Genomic DNA, 12,162 nt, shown 5'->3' with positions numbered 1-12,162 from the left:
CACATACACAGATGAGTCCATTATCTGAAAGGGGAGATATTCCAGTTTATGTGACAAAGTCATATACGAACTCCAGCAAATCTAATTTCTGTTTCTGCAACGTTCAAGTGTGCCATAATCAGGCCTGTGTTCCGTATCACCCTGTTTTGATGCAAGTGTGTCGCGAGGATCGGGCAGAAAAACACTATGTTCAAATCGCACAAAAATGCATAAACGCCGTTCGAGACCCAGGGATGATTTGAAATTTCATGGGCAGACGGAAATGTCCTTCATATTTTGCAATGAACCTTTTTAAAATTCAAAGTATGCCCTTTAATTATTTGCACATTATTTTTCCGGGCTATTGTTTCTCTGTGCCCTGCAATTTGACACAACACAAATGTTATTTTTCTACTTGATGTGAATTTACTTAATGTTTGCCTTTCAACATACTGTATTATTGTTCGTGCATACTTTTATTGTGTTGTTAAAATATTCCAAACTGACCTTAGCGTAGTTATGCATTGCAGACAGGCCGTCAGGATAAAATAAATAGTCTGGAGTTAATTATGAAAAGCCAGCTCTGGCTTTGCCCTGGTGATTTATGGAGTGTATGTATGCATTCTTCAATGCATTTCTCTTAATTTATTTTAAATCAGTCTTTCAGTTAATTTCACCACACAAACATCTTCATCATGTAAAAGAGGGTTTAGTTAATCAGGCCACTGTGATGAAACCAAAAGTTAGTACAGGGTCTTTTCCAGGTCCCAGTCACTATATATATATATATATATATATATATATATATATATATATATATATATATATATATATATATATATATATATATATATATATATATATACACACACAGTAAAGTCTCGTTATATCAATATTCAAGGGAGTCAGAAAAAATATCGATATAACCGGGACTATCGATATATCCGACCCTGTTTGCATGTAATTTTCTCCGTGCGTGCATAGAAATAGTATCGATATAACCGGGACTATCGATATATCCGATATCGATATAACGAGACTTTACTGTATATATATATATATATATATATATATATATATATATATATATATATATATATATATATATATATATATATATACAGTAAAGTCTCGTTATATCGATATTCAAGGAAGTTCGAAAAATATCGATATAACCGGGACTATCGATATATCCGACCCTGTTTGCATGTAATTTTCTCCGTGCGTGCATAGAAATAGTATCGATATAACCGGGACTATCGATATATCCGATATCGATATAACGAGACTTTACTGTATATATATATATATATATATATATATATATATATATATATATATATATATATAACGTGTATGTATGTGTATATATATAACGTATGTATGTATGTATGTATATATATATATATAACGTATGTATGTATATATATATAAAAACATATATGTATGTGTTTATGTATGTATGTATATATAAAACGTATATGTATGTATGTATGCATACATATAGCTGTTTGATTTTCTAAAGTCTATGAGCTTTGAGAGGTCCAATAAAACTGATTACATTAATGTCCAAGCAGCATAATTGTCAAATTGTCATCAACAGACAAATTTGGCATCACAGCTGCAAATTTGGCGTCACAGCTGATTCCGCCACTTCCGTCAAACAAAGCATTCCATCAATTTTTAACAAAACAGACTTGCTAAAATTTGTCATGCCTAATTATTGCTCACTTTAGGTCTAGAAATGAAAACTCCAGACTCATAATCTTGAGGAAAAATAATACTGCACAGCTCCTTTCACTTTGCTGCTGTGAAATGTAAATTTCTCCACTGTGAGACTAATAAAGGCATATCCAATCCAATCCAATCCAATCCTGCGCAATGAACAAGTAGTGGAAATATAAGACATGTCTCAAACAGTTTAAGATTTCAAGAGAGTTAATCGATATTTTTCAAAAGATTTTTGACACTTTAAATTCATTAGTAATGTGTGAAAATCAAAGGAAAAAGCCAGACAATGTGAAGAAAGACGAATAATATCAAATAGTGGGGGAAAAAAACTCAACAGATTTGCACATACTGGGTTTCTGGCCGATAATACCACAGGTATATTTTTAGTAGGCTAAGCAGGTCTTGTTGTGCTCTGTCTGGCTAACACAATGCAGGGTCACTAATTGGCATCCTCACACCCACCATTAGTTCCATTTTTATCTGGTTCACTGAGAGTTTACAGTGTGTCACTCGCTACGACAGTCTAATTCACACACATCAAACCACTCACAAATTAAGACCATAATTCACATTCAGTCACTGGGAGGCTGAATTCGCCATTGTTTTGTGGCCGATGTCCTTAGAGTGACAGGAACCATTAAAAGAAAAAATGTTGTTCCTTTCAAATGCTGTTTGCTACCTGCTTCCTTTGAATCATTATTTTTTTCCCTGTGCACCCAGTGGCAGACAGAATTACACAGTAAAACTGAGACTTATAGTGTGCAGAATTGCAGCTTTTGCTAATGATAACCTAAAGCAGAATATGCGTGTGCCTAAATTTGATGATAAACGGCGGTAGAAGTTTGTTGCTCTCTCGAGGCATGTGGGTCGGGTGGGGGGGGGGGTCTGGCTCACCGACTAGAAAACATCTCATCCATCGTTTCACCCCTTTTCAAATTAGACCTATAGCTCCTCTGTTTTGGTTACGCGCCGTGGTTTTTTTTTGCCAATTAGCATGAAGTGTGGTTATCTCATTGCTGCGAGGGCCGAGCGTGGGCTCTCTGAAGTAAGGCTGTGCGTAAACACGTTGGTCAGCTCACACCAACCTCTCCCCATTAGGACTATCCACTCGCACCCCTTTGCATCAGGATGCTCTCATTTGCCGTCTTCTCATAGGGCCATTTAACTCCCTTTCCTCGTTTCACTCTTGCCTTGATCTCTTTTTTAATTTCCCTCTCACAAACAGATCTGGCATTAAGCAGCCAAGCATGTCTCGCTGCAATGTGTCTCTCCTCCAGGAGCGAAGCAATGATTTAATTCCTCCTCCTTCTCCGTCTCTGCGGTCTCCTCTCCTTGCTCACACACAGATCATTACACACCAAGGTCTCATTTTCATCTCCTTGTGAGGGCACATGCGGGGCTTTAAGTAGTCGTCACGCCACGGTCATTGCTGACAATCAATACCTGTGGTCAGGATGAAGCACGCGAGACTTCCTCAATAGGCCCTGTAGGTCCAGTCATAAAACAACTTGTGTGCCTTTCGTGCTACGCCATAAGTCACCCTTTTACCTTTTTCCCCATGACAGAATGACCTGGGTTGAAAGCAAAATGGGTCGGTCACCCGTTGAGCCGGGAAGATCATGATTAAGGGGTCACATACACAATCTGGCAATTCCTGTGTTCAGAGTGAACTCCTTAGAACTTCTCTGCATCTTGTTTGAGACACATTCTGTTGTTTATTTTGACATACCAGAGAGCTTATTCCACGTAATATGCTTGCATAGCTATAATAAAATCTGATTGCAAAATAGCAGCCACTTGGAAGGTGTCGGGAAAACGCTTCAGTTTAACGCAGACATTACTCATAACCTTAAGCATTCGGTGTTCAACTGCGATTATTTTAAATGAAGAAATGTGCCCCTCAAGGCATTTCTAAGACGTGAACTTTCAAGGTCTTCCACTGTGGATATTTATTTTACTAAGAGTGAACTAATTTAGTATCACAAGTTTTACAATGCTTTCACAGAAAGTCTTTCTCCATGGAAGGTCATTTTAGTGTCTAGACGAGGTGCTTACAAGAAAAATTCCATCCATGCATCCTCTTGTGAGCAAAAAATGGAGATACATACGCTGCATGGTGGCCGTGAACTCAACTCAGTTCACTTGATTAACAAGCAGCAGCAGTTTGGCAGATAGTAAACATGTTTTCAAGAATGAGGCTTCAAGCGGTTTTCACCCAGTTGAAGTTTTGTTTCCAACTACAGTATTTATAAAACAGAGAATGAAAGGTTGCTATTATTAAAACTTACTAAGTAACTTGTGAAAATATTTGTGTGCTCCTCTTAGACTCTATTAGGTAGTTTTAAAAAAATCAGAGGCCAGTAATAACTGTTAGTTCGGATATGATTACATTTATTTTAAAATGGTTGATAAATGCTTGCTCTCAATGTTTCTATAAAGAATGACAAGATACAGTTTTAGTATCATATTTTCCAGTGTATTAGGTGCACCAGAGTAGAAGGCGCACCCCCAATCAATAGTGTATTTTTAAACTTTTCCATATATAAGGCGCACTGGAATCTAAGGCTCACCTTCAATGAATCAAAAAAGTTTTCCAAATCTAATATATAAATATCTAAAAGTTTTCCAAATTAAGGCCCACTATATTAACAGTAGAGGCTGGGGTTACGCACTACTTCTTCTAAAGGGGGAAATCGAGTCAATGGCTGCTGACAGTAGTTGCCAGACCTCTGGTGGCTCAATATAATTTCACTTATAAGGCACAGTGTAATTTTTTTGAAGAAAATTAAGGCTTTTGAGTGCACCTTATACACTGGAAAATACGGTATTTTAATAAAGTGGCAGGTCGAAGATGGTCCCTGCGTCAGGAGTTTGAGACCTGAGCGACTGTCACTTAACTCTGTTGACATGCAAATAAAAGCCAGAAAAAGCCTTCGGAATCATCAGGTGAAGTTTTGCGTGTGGGTCATCACTATTTAGTGTTAAAATTGTAACTCAAAAATGGGTGATGTACGATGCAGCATAGGGTTAGCCTGTGGCTTGTTGACAGAGACAGAACAATGAGCATGTTTCTCATTTTGCTGCGCCTCCAGCCGGCCTGAGGCCGACATTAAACAAACCGATAGCGGGTACTTTAATTACCTTTGCATTCACACATTCCACCATTTCCCACTTTGCTTTTGCAGAATGTTGGGGGGGGGGGGGGGTAAAAAAAAGATTGATGGTAGAGAAGCATAATTACTTATTTTACTGGAGTGCAGCAAAATGCTTGTTGGCAAATGACTCTAATTCCAAATGGTTAACAAGATTTTTGTTTTTAATAGAGTCGAATCCACGTGATGGCCAATGGCTCTCTTATTTGGAGCCTTAATAGCTTTTCATATGTTGCATTTGCTATAAGCAGTCAGATGGGGAATTAATATTGCACACTGTGTTATGATGCAAATAGCAGCCAGATAGGAGAGCTGGCGCATACAATACATTTGCCGTCACGTCATTACTGCTGGGAAAGAATGCCTCGACAGTATGTGTTGCCATTGACTTTTGATTGGTTTTCCATAAATTGGATTTTGTATTTCCCAATGTAACTGTTGATGAGGAATCTTACTGGTTCATGAGGACAAAACTGCAGTTTTGTATGCCCCATTTCCACAAGTGTCTCAATAACATGCATTTGTGGCGCACTTTTTTCCACAGGAAATGTAGATCACAGTTTTTTGTGTCTACATTTGACACCAAAACCCACCATACTAACCTACACGGGTTTTGCAATCAGTTGACTTTGATTCGAATGTAACATCATACCAATTTTGTGAAGTGTTTTCATTTGGTTTGAAGTTTGCTGTTCAGCATCCCCTTGTCCAAATGGTGAGCAATGAAGCCGTAGTTGAATCAACTGCTTGGTCACAGTAGGACGAACATTCAAGCAGAATCTGTGGATTGATTAACATGACGACCTTTTCAAACTTTATCCCCGACCCCCTACAGTTTTACCTGTCACACTGGTAATTGTTTCTGTTTCTATCTGCATATCTGTTAGGGGAGGTGGGAATATCATGGTTATTATAAGACAATATAAATGAACCAAACACCCGCAGATAAGTACAAAGGAATTGGAAGGGGGTAGCTGCTTCCATCAGGGTGGAATATTAACACAGCGAATCTTATTCAAGTTCTGATGAAGCTTGTTCTGCTTGTATTCCTGCTCATTGTGTGCAAGAGTTACTTTAATGAGTGAGTCTGAGTTTCAAGTTGATTTTAATTGGGTCACCGTCTCATCTCTACTCTTGTGCCTATGCCGTGTCTGTTGAACTCTTGATTAATTAGAGCTTCAAAAATGGTGACATTGCCAAAGATATTTTAATATGTGCTCTTCCTCTATTTCCATTGATGTTCTCCTTTTAGAAACATTGATAACAAGCAATGAAAGGACATGGGACGTGTCATTTGGGATGAGAATTGCAGAGTAGACTACATAATGATCTAATTACCAAAGTTGGGATTGTGAAATAAATAATTGAAGAAAATATGAAGGTAGACTTGAGTTGTCATCAAAACAAATAAGCAGCAGAGCAGTTTTTTAAAGATGCAATCCCCCTATCCCCTCTCCCAAGGCCCTCCCCAGATTACCACCTCCTCATGTGTACGCTCACATGACCACAACCACTGCTCGTCGCCCCCTGGAGGGCTCCTGTGTTTTCAAAGTAAAGACCACTTAGAGAATAGCCCCAGGCACCTGAATACCAAAGTACGCTGTGTTACATATTAGAAGGCTCTCTACAAGTCAGAAATGTAAACACTCTCAATAGCTCATCTCTCCTCCCTAGAATCTCCCAAATACCTCAAAACATTGGGGATAGAGGCGATATGGAACAGATAGTCTGTGGGGACTTGACTACATTAAGAAGCACTCATTGAGATGAGCCCATCATCAGACTGTAGAGGAAGTTTTAATATTTTATTGGGGAAATGGCAGAAAATGTTTTTCCTAGGTGCTCCATTAAGACTAAAGTAACGAATTTTGGAGTGTAGTTGTGAATGAAATTGGTGTTCTAATTTTTCTTTGGTGTTCTAACTTTGAAACTATTTTAATAAATTGAGATGATTATTTTAGAGTGCAGCCTTCTAATAAACCCATTCTTTTTTCGGCATTGTGCTTTTTTATAATTTATTATATTATACAGAGACTAGCAAATGTATTTGAAATGTTAAATGACAGTAAAATCATTGCTTGTACATTTATTTAAAGTTTTACGGTGGCAACAGTGTGAACCGCAAACAGATTTCAATCCATTTCTTTTTTTTTTAACAATGTAGAGGTGAAGAAGATGTCAAGTACCTTTTAATTTGTGTGGAGATATGTTGTTTGGGCTTAATATACCTAATGAGATAACAGCCAGAGTGACTTTGGGTTGGGCAAATAGTTGTCCAACATGTAGTGCGACATACTGTGAGGCATAAAGTAACTATGTTTCTCAGGAAACATGCTGATGTTTGCTTTTAGTATGCCATTTTGACTAGAAATCAGAATCATAAGAATTAGAATCATATTTATTGCCAAGTATGTATTACACACAAGGAATCTGTCTCCGGTAGAACACGCTGCACTAGTATCATCAAAAATTGACTGGGGTGCTATAATGCCTGAAAAAACTTCACTTAGAATCAGCAAATAGTAAGCTAACAACGATTGTTAAACTGATCTTTGTACAACTGTTTATTGTGGTTCGCATTGATCTCATATTGTCATTCAAAATGTATTCCCAAACCAGATCTGTATTTTTTGTACACAACAAATTACATATCATAGCTCTAACATTAGTCATGACTTTGAAAGGAATATTCCATCATATTCTTGCTTTAAATCTCTCAAGAGTGCATTTAGGAGGAATGAATGACAACAGAAAAGAGCAGATTCAAGTGAGACGTTGGTAGCAAACACTCAGCACTCATTTTATAGGCAGACATGTTAATGATCACAAGCTTTCATTCAATCTCCCAGTCAGTAAATGAGGTTTGATCGGATACGCAAGCAGGTAGCTCGCTCATGATCTGTCACCACCAGCGTGTTAATATTGAAGGAAAAACAATGATATTAACAAACAGAGAATGACATTTTTTTGCACAGGCAGGAGGGGGAAGCTGTAATCTAATTTTTTAATGCGCTCACCTGTGTGATGACTTTGACATTGTGTTTGGTAAATGCTGTCAGTCTTACTTTTTTATTTTTTTTTTCTCGCAAAATCTCTTGCTTCTGTAAATAGTTGTTGGAGACATTTCAGCATTTTAATAGATATTGTTGCTGCTGTTTCTCAAAATGTGTTGCATGAATATCCTGGATGACTGACCTTATTAAAGTAATGCGTTCAAGAAGCCAGCGAGTTATGTTGCATTGTAACCTCTAGAGTCGTATTATTACATGTTAATATGTGAGATATATGTACAAGAGCATAAATGTCTACTGCACACTAAAAAAAATACATTAACCTTGTGAAATATTGGCTAATCGGTTTAATGGTTGGATGATCTGGATGTGAAATAAATAAAATACAGACGGTCAGCCTGTTTCGCTCTTAAATGTCCAAGATTAAACCATGGAAGCTGTTTGGCTTTCCGCAAGAAAGAGGTCATATTTATATTTTCTGTCATATTCACTTTTGGTCAGTGTAACAGCCAAATGTCCCTAAACTTTTGTCCAGTAACTACCTTTGGCAGTATTTCGTGATTTATAATTGTTTTCTTGCAATTTTGTGCATTTTGAGCACCAAAGCAACCAGGTGTGGATATAAAACATTTAACCAACCTTGCTTAAATGCCAGGTTTTTGTCGGGTAAGAAATGAACCAAGAACGCACCTGAACTTTATTTATTGAGCAATTTCAAAACAGCCATAGCTGTATTCAAAGTATTGTACATAAAGTAAAATCAGACATATAACAACATAGTTAAAACACTATATTAATATAACACCAGTAAACACAATAAAACTGTCATAACGTGCATTGCATAAATATGCACACCCTCCTTTCACTTGGGATGTGGCTGTATTCTGAATCAACCACTCACATTAAAATTCATGTAAAACGAGAATCAGCACAAGCGTGCCACGATTTAATATTTTTTTATGATTGACCACATGTTAATTTCGCATTTTCTGGTAGGATTTTTACATAGTATCAGGTGAGCTTTTTTTTTTTTTTACTGGTGAGCTGTAGATCACAACAGCCCAATATTCTAAAATGTTTTCATATCACGGGATCATGACTTTGTCTGTAGATTTTGCAAATCCAAAACTTTACAAGAAGTTGGTCACACATGCAGAATGTTGCTTTTAGCTCGAGTCCAAAGACCTTCTATCCAAATACAAGTGCACTTTTCTATGTTCTGATTCAGCCGCGACCTTTGTATCGGGAAACAAAGCAGCAGCGAAAGGAATTCAGACACATGGACACGTTTTCTAAGCGTAAAAGCCAACATTTGTCTCCTGTTTCTATTTGCGCTTGTCAACCCACCAGCAGCTTTTGCCCTTCACATTTGACAGGTACACACATCTTACTGGGATACAAGGAGAATCAGAGGTTTTCTTTGTGCTTTCCATGAAGAATTTCGCCACACACATTCCACGTTGGTTGACCAGTACATTTTTTGAAAGTGTGGCCCGGTGGTGTTGTTCTCTAATAAGTCCAAAGGTGAGGCAAAGTGAGCATGTGATCAGTCATTCTGTCAGGATCCTAGCCTCTGATTATCACCCAACATATTGGTGGAGGCTGTAATCTGCCACAGCCACCTATGTCACTGCCCAGTAGATAAATTGGGGGGAAAAGGTCACATTTCATGCCTGTAAAAAATGTGTATCAGACAGAAAATGGGATTCATTTTTTTCTTTTCCACATGCAAGTGAACATATGTGCATGAGTCACATTGAAACTTTTTGAGTGCGTGGATGCTAATAGAAAATTGCTGGAAGTCGGAGTAGTCGAAGATCCATATTGGCGTTGTCTATATCTAAGACCTTTGGTCCAAATAGTCACACGTTCGCCTATGGGCCTCAGTTACAGACTTCAATGGATCTTTATTTACAACACACAACTCGGAAACAGCTGATCAATCCATTTAGCCTTAGGCTGCTGATTTGTCCGTATTTACTACAACAGGCAAAGAAAAGCCGGGGTCTTTTTTTCCTCTCTCTTTCGTATTGATCTGGCGCTTAGAAAATCTGCCCTGCTGTCTAAACTCTATTGATCCCTCCCTCTCAACGACAGCCTCTCGCAACCATGTGGAAAAGAGACTGGATGAAATTGAAATTTCATTTCCAGCAGCTTGTTCTTGTTATTTTAACTCCCCCCTACCATTCTTGCCACTCGACAATAGGTCTACAGCTGCTTGAGGACAAGAGGGAGTTAAAAAGACGCCGATCCCAATGGACCAGTGGTGATCTACTTTTGGATCGTCAAAGTGTAACACAAAGGTGAGATTTTAAGCACGCATGGTACTCAATTGCATATCAACAATTAAATAGCTGAGATGTGCTATTATAACATCTTCCTTGTATGTCTGATAAATAAGATTTACCTCAAAACCAGGTTCTGTTTTAATTAGCGTTACAAATCAGGCCTCATTCTAACTCAAGTCTCTAATGTCAATGCACCGTGCAATATATTTTCATTTCGCCATTGTAACGCTCTCTTATTGGGACAAAGATGATTATTCTATTTATTACGGAATTAGGGTTGGGTTCCCCGAAGGCATATATTTGGCTCAGTTGTTGGCCAAACGACATTGAGAGCTGGCATTGATAAAGACAAACAAGCAAACACCCCAGTGTGTCTGCTGTTGCGCCTGTGAAACGCTCCATCTGAATTGCATATCCGCCTGGCCACCGAGCTTGTCATAAGCTATATTAAGAAAAATGGTCACACGGTTTGACACAAATTGGAAAATGACATTTGGAAAATGTCTGCGGCTGTGGAAATTAGAGATATTAAAATTATACATCAGTGTCTGTAGCGCAGGGTGGAATAGGGTGTGCAGGAGTTCCGATTTCTCTTTTCCAATCTAGCTTTTTCTCCATGTTCATCCTGATCTTTATTTTTCTTTAACTCAATCTCGCACACTTTGGATCCTGTTGCACCCCTAAAGAGTTGCACTATGCTGATTTAAAGGCTCTTTTATCACTGGTTACATTTGCGTTTTCGTATTGTATACTGTATTTCTGATGCTTTCCTTGATAAAATTAAACCTACACAGCAGGACGGTGTTCAACAGAATGCTCTTGTTCTAATTCGCTTTTCTCCTTATCACGCGCTTAAGAAAATTGCCAGGTGTCTGCTGGTTCCTTCCAATAATGGCATATAATTGGAGCCGAGTTATACCCAATACTACCTGTACACAATGTAAGAAAATACCAAGAGAAATAGAAAAATGGTCCCACGCGTACAGCTAGACTGCAAAGCCCTTTGTCTTTCTTTTGAAACGATATAGGGTCAGAGAGAGACCATGAGAAGTGGAATTAAATGCAATCACACCTAAATTTGCCCATAGGGACAATACCAACTGTTTGTGTGTCTGTCTGTGTGTCTGTAGCCGCTTTGTACCATGTCTGTTTACTTCTCTGTCTTTCTAACAGTAACCTGCAAATGGATCATTTCAGAGGTGTTGATATGCATGACGCAAAAATAAGATGTGCTTACACCTTTGCAAAAGGAGAGATGGATTCAATCCCCTACACACCTCCTGTCTTATTTAGAGGAGGAGAAATGACAACTCCATGATCTATAATGTGGATAGATGTAAGAAAGGCAATTTTCTAGTATGAATTGTGTTGGCAAACAGTGCTCAATATAATTGACAACATGCTCTTCAAAAAGAGAGCTTCATTGTTCTTTGAATCTTTTTCATCTAAAATGTAGCTTTGCTTGACTTTCAGTGGTGTTTGCTCATTTTTTGCAACGTAAAATGACTGTGTTTGAAATGTTACAATGGTTCATGTTTGTGAGCGGATTTCGTTAAGTCTGTGCCTGGAAGGATGAATTCTCAAAGGAAACTAAGTAATTGAACAAACTTGTCAGACCGTAGTCATTCGTGTGAGGTACTTTTTATGCCCTCGGTGTAATCACCTTTGCCTTGGTTTCATAGGTTTCATAGGTTTTTTCCTTTATAACCTGTTTTTCCATACATGACAACCATTTTGAATGTTGGGGGTCCTTCGAGTTTTGACCTCCAACCTTTGCTTTGAAAAGAAAATTAAGTTCCTACTTTAAATGGAGCAGTCACATACTGTATGTACATTGCCTTCAAGATGGAGGTCAGAAGCTCTTTTCAAAGAGTGTGCAGGTAGAAAACATTCATTATTTATGGCCTCGAAGAATGAACGTTATATTTACAAATGCTGGTCAAATGTTTTGAAAATGGGCCACAGTAATCCTTAGTTGTGAGAGGCGGGAGGTCGTCCATT

General features: G+C 38.1%; 1 long non-coding RNA gene across 3 annotated transcripts in view; it reads left to right on the top strand.

Moving 5' to 3' along the window:
* Positions 1-12,162, top strand: part of LOC148900631 (uncharacterized) — a 67,761-nt gene that overhangs the window by 21,398 nt on the left and 34,201 nt on the right. For all 3 annotated transcript variants that reach the window (XR_016114359.1, XR_016114361.1, XR_016114360.1), the window contains one exon: positions 10,080-10,176. This is a non-coding gene — a long non-coding RNA (uncharacterized LOC148900631). The remainder of the gene's footprint in view (positions 1-10,079; positions 10,177-12,162) is intronic.

Source organism: Hippocampus bargibanti, linkage group LG03 (assembly GCF_051943395.1).
Source record: "Hippocampus bargibanti isolate YZ-2025 linkage group LG03, ASM5194339v1, whole genome shotgun sequence".
NCBI lineage: Eukaryota > Metazoa > Chordata > Actinopteri > Syngnathiformes > Syngnathidae > Hippocampus > Hippocampus bargibanti.
This window is presented reverse-complemented; position numbering and strand designations above follow the sequence as displayed.